The sequence below is a fragment of the Narcine bancroftii genome, chromosome 4, assembly GCF_036971445.1.
Source record: "Narcine bancroftii isolate sNarBan1 chromosome 4, sNarBan1.hap1, whole genome shotgun sequence".
NCBI lineage: Eukaryota > Metazoa > Chordata > Chondrichthyes > Torpediniformes > Narcinidae > Narcine > Narcine bancroftii.
In genome coordinates this window covers 83,319,825-83,335,984 of record NC_091472.1, presented here as the reverse complement: position 1 = coordinate 83,335,984, position 16,160 = coordinate 83,319,825, and the positions used below count along the sequence as shown (strand labels likewise).

The window sequence follows — 16,160 nt, the reverse complement described above, 5'->3', positions numbered from 1 at the left end:
CAACCTCAGTCCAGAGGAACTGCCTCAGTATAAAAAGATTGAAGTCCTATTAAATCATCGTCGTGGCTATCCTTTGAGGGCGAGAATAATGGTTTTTGTTCCTTTGAGCTCTCGAGTGGCTTATGAACCCATTCTAGGAAAGTGGCCCACCAAGTGAAGACACCTGTGCATGTATTTGTTGAACATGTACACAATGTTGCACTCCAAGAAGCATACAATACTTCACAAATCAACCAACTGGTTACAATGGCAAGAAAACCACGACGATTGGAGCTGATGGATTTGTTGCAAACTTCATCCGCCTTCACAGCCGTTAAGTTTGAAGTAACTTCATCCACCTATTCTACCATTGAGGTCTTGATTGGATTGTTCTTTGTCAAGGACCTCATCCTCGACCTTACCACCATGGGTGGCCCTACCAGGAGCATAGCTCCAGATGGCATCGTTCTCGGAGTCTCAGGACCACACAAGCTTCTCCACCACAACAGGGTGACAATCCATAGAGAAGACATTAAATGAGGAGCAATTGAAATGAATTCTTTACTGTCACATGTATTGAGATACAGTGGAAAATATTTGCCTTCTATCCAGGCAAGTCAACCTATCCTCAAATAAAAAATAAACAAAAATGTTCAAATCTAGTGATGGAGAGAAAAAATTTAGTTGAAACAATTCAAGCAGTAACCATTTATGAATGGAAGGTCCATTTGACATTCTGATAATAGTGGGAAAGAAACTGAAGGAAGAGAGTGATCGGGATGCAATGGAAAAGCAGCCAATGTACTAAAAGAGGGTTGTTTTCCTATGGTAGCAGTAGAGTACATAAGATCATGGATCCACAAAAGGCTGTTGATTTGCACGAAAAACTACTAAAAATTGCAAGGTATTACAGAGTGATAAACAAAGTTCAAATCCCAAACCAGTTACAACTCTAATGCAATAAATCTTGTCATTGTTTTCACTGCAGAGAGAATCCATTGTAAAGTCATATTTTCATTTTTACATATTTCAGGTCTTGAAAAATTAATGCACAGTATCACATATAAAACCCCAAGGCAAGCACACGTCCATCTTCACCAGGTGAAGTTGTTCTGACTGACTGATAATCCCCAGACAATACGCACATCTGAAATCTGAAGTTTGCTAAGCTTCCCTTGATTTAGTATTAATGAGGATTCAGGTTCTGTCTGAAGCATGAATTCTTCTGGGTGCTTGAGGAGGACCTTTTCATTTTGATAAATTGTTGCCACTAATGGAAGAAAGTGTTTAAATGTGGGCTTGACTCTACTGATGTTTTGAAGCTAGCTTTTTCCATTTTGAGAAGCAGTTCTTGCTGACTGGGAGAATGTCAAAGCATTCTAGTAGACCAACCATGGAATTGTCTTTCCACAGACTTACTATGTAAAATTTATTGGGAACCTGGAGGTTGAGAATTCCAAAGTATCTTACAGGGATGGACAGAAATAGGATTTAGGAAGTAATCTCGTCTTCCTCCTCCCACCCCTTTGCCAAATGACATTAATTATTGCATAAAGATAACATATAAAAGAATGAATGGTCCACAAGCCATGAAACATGCTGCTCATCAAATCATCAAAACATTTAAAATGAAAGTTCACTCAAAGCACCCAAAATAATTAGACCAATTGAATGATTAAATAGAAATCATTTTGAAAAGAGTAATCTTTGCCCTATTGTCATGTTGAAATCAGCAAGTCCCTCAGGAGTCATCTCAAGGCATTGGAAAAATACCTCCAATGCTGTCTCCAAATCACTCCTCCAGTCCACTAAAATAAACAAATCAATGTCAGCGACTTCACCCAGGCCACTGAGACCCTTCTGATATTTCGTCAACTCCATGGGCGGTGCAGGTAGTGTAGCAGTTAGGCAATGCCATTCTTCTTTGGCTTGGCTTCGCGGACGAAGATTTATGGAGGGGGTAAAAAGTCCACGTCAGCTGCAGGCTCATTTGTGGCTGACAAGTCCGATGCGGGACAGGCAGACACGGTTGCACCGGTTGCAGGGGAAAATTGGTTGGTTGGGGTTGGGTGTTGGGTTTTTCCTCCTTTGCCTTTTGTCAGTGAGGTGGGCTCTGCGGTCTTCTTCAAAGGAGGTTGCTGCCCGCCAAACTGTGAGGCGCCAAGATGCACGGTTTGAGGCGTTATCAGCCCACTGGCGGTGGTCAATGTGGCAGGCACCAAGAGATTTCTTTAGGCAGTCCTTGTACCTTTTCTTTGGTGCACCTCTGTCACGGTGGCCAGTGGAGAGCTCGCCATATAACACGATCTTGGGAAGACGATGGTCCTCCATTCTGGAGACGTGACCCATCCAGCGCAGCTGGATCTTCAGCAGCGTGGACTCGATGCTGTCGACCTCTGCCATCTCGAGTACTTCGACGTTAGGGATGAAAGCGCTCCAATGGATGTTGAGGATGGAGCGGAGACAACGCTGGTGGAAGCGTTCTAGGAGCCGTAGGTGGTGCCAGTAGAGGACCCATGATTCGGAGCCGAACAGGAGTGTGGGTATGACAACGGCTCTGTATACGCTTATCTTTGTGAGGTTTTTCAGTTGGTTGTTTTTCCAGACTCTTTTGTGTAGTCTTCCAAAGGCGCTATTTGCCTTGGCGAGTCTGTTGTCTTATCTCGTTATCGGTCCTTGCATCTGATGAAATGGTGCAGCCGAGATAGGTAAACTGGTTGACCGTTTTGAGTTTTGTGTGCCCGATGGAGATGTGGGGGGGCTGGTAGTCATGGTGGGGAGCTGGCTGATGGAGGACCTCAGTTTTCTTCAGGCTGACTTCCAGGCCAAACATTTTGGCAGTTTCCGCAAAGCAGGACGTCAAGCGCTGAAGAGCTGGCTCTGAATGGGCAACTAAAGCGGCATTGTCTGCAAAGAGTAGTTCACGGACAAGTTGCTCTTGTGTCTTGGTGTGAGCTTGCAGGCGCCTCAGATTGAAGAGACTGCCATCTGTGCGGTACCGGATGTAAACAGCGTCTTCATTGTTGGGGTCTTTCATGGCTTGGTTCAGCATCATGCTGAAGAAGATTGAAAAGAGGGTTGGTGCGAGAACACAGCCTTGCTTCACGCCATTGTTAATGGAGAAGGGTTCAGAGAGCTCATTGCTGTATCTGACTTCAGGGGTTTCTACGAGGCTCTAAAGGCTGTGTACGGCCCCTCACCCCAAGTCCAAAGCCCGCTGCGCAGCTCAGACGGCAAAGTCCTCCTCAGCGACAAGATCTCCATCCTCAACCGATGGTCAGAACACTTCCAATCACTTTTCAGTGCCAACCGCTCAGTCCAAGATTCCGCCCTGCTCCAGCTCCCTCAACAGCCCCTAAGGCTAGAGCTGGATGGGGTCCTCACCCTGGATGAGACATATAAGGCAATCGAACAACTGAAAAGTGGCAAAGCAGCAGGTATGGATGGAATCCCCCCAGAGGTCTGGAAGGCTGGGGGCAAAACTCTGCATGCCAAACTGCATGAGTTTTTCAAGCTTTGTTGGGACCAAGGAAAACTGCCTCAGGATCTTCGTGATGCCACCATCATCACCCTATACAAAAACAAAGGCGAGAAATCAGACTGCTCAAACTACAGGGGAATCATGTTGCTCTCCATTGCAGGCAAAATCTTAGCTAGGATTCTACTAAATAGAATAATACCTAGTGTCGCCGAGAATATTCTCCCAGAATCACAGTGCGGCTTTCGCGCAAACAGAAGAACTACTGACATGGTCTTTGCCCTCAGACAGCTCCAAGAAAAGTGCAGAGAACAAAACAAAGGACTCTACATCACCTTTGTTGACCTCACCAAAGCCTTCGACACCGTGAGCAGGAAACGGCTTTGGCAAATACTAGAGCGCATTGGATGTCCCCCAAAGTTCCTCAACATGATTATCCAACTGCACGAAAACCAACAAGGTCAGGCAATGCCATTACAGCGCTAACAATAGGGCCCGGGTTTAGAAACACACCCTGTCTGGATGTCCTCCCCATGTCTACGTGAGTTTTCCCCGGGTGCTCCGGTATCTTCCAACTGTTCAAAACATACTGGGGGTTTACGTTAATTGGGTGTATTTGGGCAACACAGGCTCATGGGCCAAAATGACCTGTTACCATGCTGTATATCTAAAAAAAATAAAATTAATTGGATTGCCACATTTTTACATGACCAAACTCTTGAAAGAGATGCTCTATTTCAAGCTCTCTCTTGGGAAGATATGACCTGGCAGACAGAGCAAAAGATCTGAGTGTCTTCTTAAAGGGTTATGGTTAAGTGTGCTTAATCTGTTCCAACCAACTAGCCGGAGTGTTCATGGACAATTTCATCTCTCATCAAATCAAAGGTTTCTACCTGCTTCAAAAGGGCATTAATGATCCCGGTACCAAAGAAGAGCAGGGTGAGCTCCCTCAACGACTATCACCCAGTAGCACTGACATCTACTGTGATTAAATGCTTTGAGAGGCTGGTCATGGCCAGAATTAACATGTACCTAAACAAAGGACTGGATCTACTGCAATTCGACTAAAGTCACAATCGCTCCACAGACACAATATCGCTGACTCTCTACTCAGCTCTGGATCACCTTGAAAACAGCAACTCATACACATGGCTGCTCTTCATTGCCTACAGCTCAGCCTTCAACACCATTATTCCCTCAATGTTGGGCAACAAGCTCCAAACCTTTGGCCTCTGCACTTCCCCTCTGCTACTGGATCCTTGACTTCCTCATTGGAAAATCACAGTCAGTGTCAATTGGAAACAATGTCTCTTCCTCACTATCAACACAGATGCACCTCAAGGATGCTTGCTTAGTTCAATGCTCAACTCATTATATACCCATGACTGTGTGCCCAGACACAATTCCAATGCTATCTACAAATTTGCTGATGACACCACAGTTGTCAACAGAAACACAAACGGCAATGAGGAAGGGTACAGAGGGAGATAGATCGGCTCATTGAGTCATGTCACACCAACAGCTTGCACTCAACATTAACTAAACGAAGAATATGATTGTGAACTTTAGGAGGAAGTCAGGAAAACATGCTCCAGTCCTCATCAAGGGCTCAGTGTGCAGATGGTCAAGAAGTTCAAATTCTTCAGTGTCAACATCTCCGACTCTCTGTCCTGGAGCCTCCATGTCAATGCAATCACGAAGAAGACTCGCCAGCAGTTATACTTTGTGAGGTGTTCGAGGAGATTCAGTATGCTACCAAAGACTCTCGATAAACTCTTCAGATGAACCGTGGAGAGGATTTTGGCTCATTGCATCATTGTCTAGTATGGAGGTGCCAACATTCAGGATAACAAAAGACTTCAGAGGGTTGTTAACTCAGCCTACAACATCATGGGCTCCAGACTTCACTCTATCGAGGTCATCTACAAGAAGCGGTGTCGGAAGAAAGCAGCCTCTATCCTCAGGGTCCCCCACTACTCAGGCCCCGCCCTCTTTCACTCGGCTACCATCAGGGAAAAGGTACAGACGCCTGAAGATGAGTACTCAGAAGCGCAAGGACAGCTTCTTCCCACTACCATCAGATTCCTGAATGATCAATGAACCAAAGACACTGCCTTACTTTGATTTTTTTGTGAACTATTTTTATTTATTTTGTAAGGTGGTTTATGAAAATGTTTGCCCTTTGATGCTACAGCAAAACAATGAATTTTGTGACGTGTTCATGACAATAAATTCTGATTCTGATTTCAAGGAGCTGATTAACAAAATTGTATACCATGGAGAATTAAGAGGATGGATAGGATGGCAGAAAGCAGAGATCAATGGTAAGTGGCTGTTTTGCAGCCGGATGATAGCAGGCAATGAATTGGTGCTGCGATCATTGTATTTACATCGGTTGAATGGGAAGACAAATAGCAGATGAGATTTAATTCAGAAATGTGCAAAATTACAAACTTTGGGAAAAAAAAGAGTAAGGAAAATATGAACAGATGGACCTGGATAGATGTGAGCCTACCTCCTTGGAATGGCACATTGAGCACATGGTAAATAAAGTAGATTGGTTCCTGGAATTGAAAAACAGAGATGCAGCAGAATTTATATTGAACCAATGTAGTACCTATGCCTTACAGCACATTGCTCAGCAGCCAGTCCTGGATGACCTGGATCTGTTGTTCTTTAGTGATGCAATCAATAAAGCGATCTTGCAGATCAATTTAAATAAAGCAACATGGCTGGATGGACCTACAAAGCTCGAAGCCCAAATGCATTACAGACTTTCCAAGACACCCTGGAAGACATCTGGATCAGAGGGGAGATGCATGAGGACTTTCACGATCCCTCAGCATGGATCTCGACAAAAATAAGGGAAGCAAATCAAACTGCTGAAACAACAGGGCTATCTCATTGCTGTCCATCACAGGCAAGATTTTCGCCCGCATCCTCCTGAACAGTCTTGTCACTGTCTCCGAAAGGAATCTCCTGCTGGCGCAGTGTGGGTTTTGGCCAGAACAGAGTGCAGTGGACATGATATTTGCCGTGAGACAAGTTCAGAAGTGCATCGAGCAGAACAAGCCTCTTTACTCTGTCTTCATTAACCTGACAAAGGCATTTGACATTGTAAACAGGATCATCCTGAAATGTTATGGATGCCCCAGGAAATTTGTAAAAATGACTCAGCTGCACCATTTCAGAATGACAGGACAGGTCCTCTGCAGTGGTGATACATCAGCTGCATTTGCCATTTCTAATGGGGCGAAGCAGGACTGCGCACTATCCCCAGTTTTATTCAATCTGTTCTTCACTTGCATGTTGTCATGTGCTGTCCAAGGACTGGAGGAGGGAGGGTGCATCAGGTACTGACTGGACGGTTCTCTCTTTGACCTTTGCTGCTTGAATGCACAGTCATTCAAGGAACACTTTTTGATGATGACTGTGCTCTCTTAATGCTGAACAATTTTGTTAATGCTGGACAAATTCTCCAATGCTGCTACACTTTGGCCTGACACCAACACCATAGAACCAAAAATCACTGTTGACAACACCCAGCTGACAAATGTAAACAGATTCAAATATTTGGGGAGCATCATCTCGAGTGATAGGTCTTTGGACAAAGAAATTTACTCCAGGATCAGCAAGGCCAACCAGGCTCTGGAGAGGCCATATACCAGAGTACTCAATCAACACAACGTCTGCATCTCCACAAAGCTGAGAGTCTACAGAGCTGTTGTCTTCCCTTCTCTCCTATGTGGATGTTAGACCTGGTCATATCAAACAACTTGAGAAATTCCATATGTGCACCATCCGTTCCATCCTTGGAATTCGTTGGTAAGACCTTGTCTCCAACCTGGAGGACTTGGGTCATGCAAAGACCACCAGCATTGAGTCCCTGATCATCAGAGCCCAGATGCGGTGGGTGGGACATGTCATCAGAATGGACAATCACTATATGCCTCGCCAGCTGCTTTGTGCCCCCATTGTGCTAGACTTTGTGCTTCCATACTGGGACTGCAAAGTCACCTTCATGTCCACAGATGAACTGCACAACAATGTGGCTTCTTCGAACCGAAGTGGCCAATAACTGTACCTTTTAAACAGTCTATCAGAATCAGGGATTCTGGTTTTATAGGTTTTGATGTAGCTAATGAGTCCTGTATGGGAACCAGACATTTCCACAGATAGGGTAAGAGGTGGCTTAATGGGGTGGATAATTTTGAGGTGCAGCTCGCATATGTCTTCCCATGTTCTACTGATGTACAACCTTGAGATTTTCAATGCTGTATAAAATATTCTTGGACAGATCATGGGCAACAAATGAGTGATAGGAACAGGCCAAAGTGGCTGCTGAAGAAGAGACAAGGAAAGAAGACCTGGGAGAAGACACTGTCAGTAAATATGGAGAATTTTATAGAGACAGCATTTTGATGTTTTTTCAGTGTGCTTTAAAGTGGCCCGGTTAGCGCAATGCTATTCCAGCTCCTTTGACCAGGTTTGAATCCAGTGTGATCTCTAAGGAGTTTGTATGTTCTCCCCCTGTCAGCATGGGTTTTGTCTTAGTGCTCCAGTTTCCTCCCACCCTCAAAAAATGTACGGGGTTGTAGATTAATTGGATATAATTGGGCAACACGGGTTTAAATGGCCGGAATCAACTTCTACCATGTTGTAAATAAAAGGAAATAAATTAAAAATAGAAAATAAAATTTCCTGCATTGTGCATGTAAGATCTTAAAAACACACAGAAGGGTAGGGGGCCATTGCTGCCCAGTTCACCATCAGCTATGTGCTAGGTCTGATGTCTTGATATTCATTTATAGAACAAAACAGTACAATACAGTCTCTTCGGCCCCTGATGTTGTGCCAGCCCATATATCCCTTCCTAAAAAAAGTACTAAACCCTCCCTACCCTAAAACCCTCAAATTTTCTTTCATCCATGTGTCTGTCTAAGAGTCTCTTAAATGCCCCCAATGTTTCAGCTTCTACCACCATCCCCGGAAAGGCAGTCCAGGCACCCACAACTCTCTGTGTAAAAAAAACTTATCCCTGATCCTCATCTTCAATTGGTCATAGACTTTACTGGTTTATTGAAGGTGGTCAGCATTGCCGCAAAATGGCTTCCAAAATATGGGAAGTAATTCATGTTTCCGGTCTTGCGTTATTGTCAGAGGGTGTGTGGAGCAAAAAAAACATGATCTTGTGAACGCTGAGGGTGTTGTCCATCCTCTGGCAAGTGAGAGGATGTTGTGATGCTTGGCCTCTGAGCAGAGGAATAAGTACCTTATTCCAGTTTGACTCATGAGATTCCGGTGACTTTTGTAAAGGAATGTTGTCACCTAGGATTGAGTGGCTTCCTATTGTTCCTGAACATTAGCTCCACCCTCATGGGAGTGTGTTGGTGGTAATATTGCAGTGCGAAGGATTAAGAAAATAGTTGGGGAAGTGATGCAGATTTGTTTGAATGCATTGAAGTAGGATTGTTGATCAGCAGCGTGCCATAAAAAGGAGAAGTATTTCTGTTGGTCGCCAAATTTGAGAAGGATCTTCCACAAACCCTCCTGATTTGATAGACTCCAAAGTCTTTATCTGTTTGAAAAGCATGTGTGATGCACAGTAAATAACTCAAGAGGCTGGGTCTGAGTCCCTGATATACAGGCTTTTATTCACAATGGACAAGGACCTCATCCTGTGTCATGACCTGGACTTTCTGGGGAAGGGACAGGGTGATGGAGGCTTTATACAAGATCAAAAGAGGAAGGGGCCATAGGTACTGTCACAGGACGGGACGGAGCCAGGAAATCAGGAATACTATATAGTTCAGCAGTTCACCACGTTCGCCCCTTGTTTTTTTTTTAAATTGTCTGGTGGGGTGACGTGCGGCACTAAGTCTTACAGGTTAAGCTGGTCCGGTGGCTTGATCTTCCGTACTGACTGGCGAAAAGCTGGTTGTAGGGTTGTGGCCGTGGTCGCTGTCTCATCCAGGACCTCCAGGGCTGTGTTGACTTGTAGGGGGTATGACGGCTCGGCCGGAGTAACTGAGGTGGGGGGAAGGGGGAAGCAGTGCGTGTCTGTGGAAGGGGGGATGCTGCCTGGTTGGTGTGTTCCTCGGAGCCCTCTGCATGTGCAAGGTCCAGGATGGAGACCGTTTCCTTGCGCCCATCTAGATAGGCTACATGCGCGTATTGGGGGGTTCGCATGGAGGAGCTGAACCCTTTCGACCAGGGGGTCAGTTTTATGACTCCTCACATGTTTTCATAGCAGGACCGGCCCCGGAGATGTCAGCCAAGAGGGTAGGGTGGTCTCCGACACGGACTTCCTGGGGGAAGGAGAAAATTCTTTCATGAGGGGTAGCGTTAGTGGCAGTACATAGCAGAGATCTCTCCTGCCAGTGAGAGACAGGCAATCCCCTGGACTTTAGGGCAAGGAGGATGGCCTTCCACACAGTCCCATTCTCTCTCTACCTGACTGTTCCCCTGTGGGTTATAGTTCATGGTCCTGCTGGTGGCGATACCCCTGCCCAGCAGGAATTGGTGCAGCTTCTCGCTCATAAATGATGATCCCCAGTCACTGTGGATGTGTGATGGGTACCCAAACAGGGTGAACCGGTTGCGCAGAGCCCCAATGACTGATGGTGGTCATGTCATGGCAGGGGATGGCAAAGAGGAACCATGGATACTCATCACTAACTGAGAGAAAGTATATATTGCAGCTGGTAGAGGGAAGGGGGCCCTTGAAGTCCATGCTCAGACGCTCAAAGTGGCGCATGGCTTTTATCAGGTACACCCTGTCCGGTTGGTAAAAATGAGCCTTGCACTCCATACAGATCCTGCAGTCCCTGGTCATGTCTCTGACATCCCCATCAGAGTATGGCAGATACAGAGATTTGATAAAGTGAAAAAAATCTTGTGACACCGGGGTGGCAGAGGTTGTTGTGGAGGGCTTTGAGACGATCCACCTGTGCGCTGGCACATATCCCTCGTGACAAGGCATCTGAAGGCTTGTTGAGCTTCCCCAGCTGGTACAGGATGTTGTAATGTAGGTGGAGAGCTCGATCCTCCACCTCAAAATTCTATCGTTCTTTATCTTACCCCGCAGTTTATTGTTGAACATGAATGGTCCGTGAGCAGGGTAAAACATCCACCAGCCAAGTAATGCCTTCAGTGCTCTACTGCATCAACTATCGCCTGAGCCTGGTTCTCTATAGAGGAATGTTGGACTTCCGGGCCCTGGAGGGTGCGGGAGAAAAGGGCAACGGGATGACCTGCCTGATTGAGAGTGGCAGCAATGGCAAAATCGGATGCATCGCTCTGCACCTGGAAGGGGGCAGATTCATCCACCACATATGTTGCAGCTTTCGTGAAGTCCTCCTTTATGTGGCAGAAGGCTGCCCATGCTTCATTTGTAAGGGGAAAAGAGGAGACTTGATAAAGAGGCAGGCTTTATCCGCATAATTTGGAACCCACTGAGCGTAATAAGAAAAGAATCCCAGGCACCTTTTCAGGACCTTGAGGCTGTGGGAAAGGGAGAGGTCTAGCAGAGGCTGCATGCAGTTGGGGTCAGGGCCAATGACCTCATTCTCCATGACGCAGCCAAGGATCCCTAGTCGGGTAGTGTAGAAAACACACTTATCCTTATTGTAGGTCGGGTTCAGGCATTTAGCAATGATGAGGAATTACTGGAGGTTCGCATCGTGGTCTTGCAGGTTGTGGCCACGGATCATGACGTTATCCAGATATGGGAAAGTGGCATGTAGGTTGTTATGGTCTACCATCCAATCCATCTCCCTTTGGAAGACGGAAACGCCATTGGTGACACTGAAAGAGTCTCTGAGGAAGTGGTAGAGGTGGCTGTCTACCTCAAAAGCTGTGTACTGATGATCGTCAGGGTGGCTGGGTGATTGGTTGTGGGCAGATTTCAGGTTTATTGTGGAGAACACACGATACTGGGTAATTTGGTTGACCATATCTGTGATGCGAGAGAGGGTATACTCATCCAGCTGCGTGTAGCAGTTAATGGTTTGACTATAGTTGATTACCATTCTGCGTTTACCCTACACCCTTGACCATCACTACCTGAGCTCTCCAGGGGGTGGTGTTAGCCTCGATAATCCCCTCATCCAGGAGTCAATGTAACTCCGCCCTGTCCTCCTCACTGTATCGCTTGCTTTTTGTAGCGACTGGCTTACAGTTGGGGGTGAGGTTGGTGAACAACGGCAGGGGATTGATGCAGAGGGAAGAGAGACCATGTGTCGGTTGGGCCAACAGGGGAGGCAGGGAAAGAGCGGCCAGTTAAAGAACTGCAGGTTGCGAACGTGAGGGGTGGGAGAGAGCAGTCATATTGCATAGTGACATTCTTTGAGTAGCACTGGGAGTTTAGCCCCAATAGTACCATAGAGCTGCGGCACAATGAAGAGCTTAAAGTCTCTATATGTTGTGCCTCGCACAGTTAGCATCACCGAAGTGTAGCTATGGATTTCCGCAGAGTGAGACTTTGAGGCTAGGGCAACTTTGTAGGTGACCAGTTTAGCCTTAAGGGAGTAATGTTGGACCATGTCTGGATGAGTAAAGCTCTTCGTGCTGCCACTATCAAAAAGGCATTTAGTCACCTGGTCATTGATGGATATGTCCATCATGGAGCGGGTGAGTTAGTGAGGGCTGTTCTGGTCCTGCACCATTGAGGCCAGGGTTGGTCTGTGGTCTGACCTGTGCTGAATTTCCATCAAGAGGCAAGGATGGCGGCACCCATGCGGCGGTGTGGGTCTCCTCGGAAGTTGACTGTGTTCTAGATGGCGGCCCCCATGTCATGGTGTGGTCATCCCCAGAAGATGCCAGCATCCAAGATGGCGGCCGCCATGCTGTGCACATGGCAGTCCGTGGGCTGGAGGGCTGTGATCGGCATACTCATGCATAGTGGCACTTCTTCCTGCACTTGAAGCACATTGCATCTCTCGCTGGCCAGCGTTTTTGGGGGTGTCTTGCCTGGCCACAGAAGTATTACTTCAGGTACTCCTGGGAGACAGCGACTGTGGTGGGCTCGTTAATCTGGCATGGTAGCGGACTGGTGGCCTGTAGACCTGTGAGCCACAATGTTGACCCCCATGTGGGCCCATTTACAGAGTATGCCTCTCCGTTGTGGAAGGTGATCTCCAGCAACTTTGCAAGATCGATTGTTCCTTTTAAGTCAAACTTAATCTGCTCAAGTAATCGCTGGTGCAAGTAGTCAGACTTGATTCCTGCAACTTAGGCATCCTGGATCATGTCCTCCGTATTTTCGGTGGCCAATACTGCCTGGAATTTGCATGACTGCGCGAGTCTTCACAGCGCCCAGAGGAACTCATCGCCTGATTCACCTGGTCACAGTCTGTGGGTGGCCAGCATGTGCCTGGGGTATACCTCATTAACATTTTCTCTGTATTGGCCCTTGAGTACATCCATTGCTTCCACATACGTGATGGTGTCCCTGATCATTGGGAATACTCAGGGTCTGACCTGGGAGAAGAGATGTTTGCGTTGGTGGCCACGACGCCGGCTGAGTTTTGAAGGAAACAGCGTAGCCAGAGTTTGAAGCTGAGGCATCTGGCGACTATGGATTGATCTCCAGCTTGTTGGGTTTCAGGAGTTGGTCAATTATTAGCAATAAAATTAAAAATTGTGAATAAAATTAACACACAGTAAATAACTCGAGAGGCTGAGACTGAGTCACTGATCAATGAACAAGGACTTCATTCTGTGTCGTGACCCAGGCTTCAGGGTGATAGAGACTTTTATATCAGGTCAAAAGAGGAAGGGCCCACAGGTTTAGTCACAGGACGGGATGGAGCCAGGTAATCAGGTAAACAGGAATACATTACAGTTCAGCAGTTCACCACACTGTGTAAAACACTAGGCCCTTTCAAACTGCTGTGTAAAATGAGGTTAACTGTGCAATTTGCCCAGTTAGTGCCCCAGTTACACAGCAGTTTGAAAGGGTCTGACCTGGTCAACCCTGTCAGAAACCAACTAGGTCCCTGACCTACCTCAGAGGTAGTCAGGGAACTCAGTTAAACTTACCTAGGTCACCTCCACAGGAACAGAACAATGGCTGACCCAATTACTCCGGTGACATTAGCGCTTGTACGCTGGCATTACAGTGAAACCCCTGGCTGAAGTGCCTGTGTGATTGGAGGTAGAGAGGGGACACTGCCACGGGGCATGGGGAGTGGGGGAGAGGTCACTGCCGCAGGGTGGGTAAGGGGGGGCCACAATTGGGGGAAGTGAGGTCACTGCCGCGGTGGAAGGGAATTGCTGCCACGGGAGGATGCCACAATCGACAGGAGAGAGGTCGCTACCACAGGGAGAGAGGTTGCTGCAGCGGGGTGGGGGGAGAAGAGTGGGGGGCCGTGAATTGCCGCTGTTGTGAATGCCACTCCGGTTCACAGTGATGGTTTAACATTTGCGGCAGTGGGACGTTGATGAGGGGGGCACGCGATTGACAGGGTGGGTGTTGATTGACGAATGGGGTGGTGACTGATGGGGGGATGGTGACTGACTGGGAGGTGGTTATTGACAGTGGGTGGTGACTAATGGGGGGGTTACTAATGGGCATGGCAACTGACAGCCGGTGGGAGGGAAGTGGGGGCAGAGGAGACTGACTACCGATAGTTCATGTGAGTACGTGATGTGTCACTTACCGCATTATCACGGGGGTTGGATCCCCCTTAAATCGATGGTTGGCGATTTAACGGGTTAATTCCCCCTGCAGTTTAAAAGGTGCTTCCAGCACCTTTGCCCCAGTAATTGCACCTGTGTCTCAGGAGGGCTACCCAGGTGCTAGAGTTTAAAAGGGGCTAATGATTAAACAATGACCTTATATAATTGTGGTAACAACACCAGAGAAGGTGTGAAGCTCTTTGCATGGGTTCAGGAAAGATTTACTTGAATGGTTGAGACTGGAACATTAGGTAGGAGAAGCTAGGGTTGTAAGAAAGGTTGAAAGGAGATTTGGTATCTCGGCACAAAAAAAATCAGACTTTTTTAAATAGGAGAACTAGAGGGAAACCTTTCCCATTTCTGCACAGATCAAGGACCAGAGAAGACAGCTTAAAAATTAGGGCAAAAATGTACAGGAGAATGTCAGAAAATACATTTATATGCAGTAGCCAGTTATGATCGGAAGCACATTGCTTATGAGAACAGTGGAAACAGAATCATTTAGGGCTTTTGTGAGAGAATTTGGATAAGTTCTTGAGGAAAATAATTTGTAGAGCGATGAGAAAAGACAGGGGAACTAAAGAAACAAGTTAGCTTTCAATAGGAGCTGTAATAAACTCCAGGGCTGCCTCCTGTGTCACAAAGGTTCAATGATTTTGTTCCTATTTTGTTTTGATTTCCATTATTTGATGTTGTTCATTGTCAGCTTAAAGCTGGAGCTTAGCTTAGGCAAAGAAACTTAAATCTACAATAACAGAGAACAGGTAGAGATGGAAGGATTGAAGAAGGGGTTTATTGCAATATTCTGAAAACGGATTTCCATTGGCTTTTCTTGTTAATCAAAATTTTCCAAACTCTGCATATTCTGTGTAAATTTAGTGTATTTCTGGAATTATTTTATCAATTAGTTTGGAAATTAGTTCTGTAATATAGGTTACAGATGTTGAATTCTGACTGACTTCTGTGCATCAAACGATCCAGTCATCTTTTCACATGATTACGATCAATTTAACTCTTCAGCTGATTGGGGACATTATGCAATTTTCCGACTTAGTTACTTTAATGTATTTTTCAGGCTATACTGAATTTCATCAGCTTTTGATTGGTACAGCCAGTATAAAATGAAGTGTTGTTCCTGATCTGAATAAAATTGGGGCAGTAAAATTAAAACTGATCAGGCAAGTGAAAATTAACAAATTACAACCAATCACTAATTTTCTTTCCGGACAGACATTATCATTAACTATTGGCGTTTGCATCTGGCAATACAGCTGTGTTTTTTTATTATGGTCCTTGAACAATTTCCAACAATTGAACAAGATCACTAGAGTTGAATTCCCTTCTCTATTCTTGCTCTTTACCAACAGAACTACTTACTTTATTCACTTGATTGCTCATTGTGAGTCTCATGGGATCACGACATGTCCACAACATAGGTGCAAGCCATTTGGTCCAAAATGCCTACACCATACCTTATGCACCTCATGACCTTCCTCCTATTCATCTTCATTAAACTGCATCAGCATGCACTTCATTTGCTTTCCACTTTGCCTGCTTAGTCAGGATTCCTTCTACCTCAGATATACGTAGCAGACGAGCAGGCCACCGTCTTTGAAATCACACCACTTCAGCAAGAGTACATGCTGTGAATGAGCTGAATAAGTGAAGGATATGAATTGCTCCCAGTTATATACCATATCTCAAAGCAATATTTCTTCTTTGGCTTGGCTTCGCGGACGAAGATTTATGGAGGGGGTAAAAGCAATATAATACTGCATAAAATTGCATCATTGATGTTTTGAATAGCACTGTAATGAGAAGTTGTGCTATCTGTAATCAAAGCATATTTTCAGTCTGATTAGCTTTGCCTTTTTGGGGAAGCACTGGCAGTTACTACAGCGTAAGCACAAAGTTGCTGAGTTTCCACATCACTGACTCTGAGAAATCTGACCAGGCAAGAGCCGGCTGAGAAATAGCCTCACCATTGATTTCAACACGAGAGACAGCTGCAAGTGATCAACAT

The 16,160-nt window shown here is 46.0% G+C and overlaps 1 protein-coding gene across 4 annotated transcripts in view; it reads left to right on the top strand.

The window, feature by feature from the left end:
• Positions 1-16,160, top strand: part of macrod2 (mono-ADP ribosylhydrolase 2) — a 1,543,249-nt gene that overhangs the window by 1,479,138 nt on the left and 47,951 nt on the right. The gene's annotated exons all lie outside the window — the stretch shown is intronic.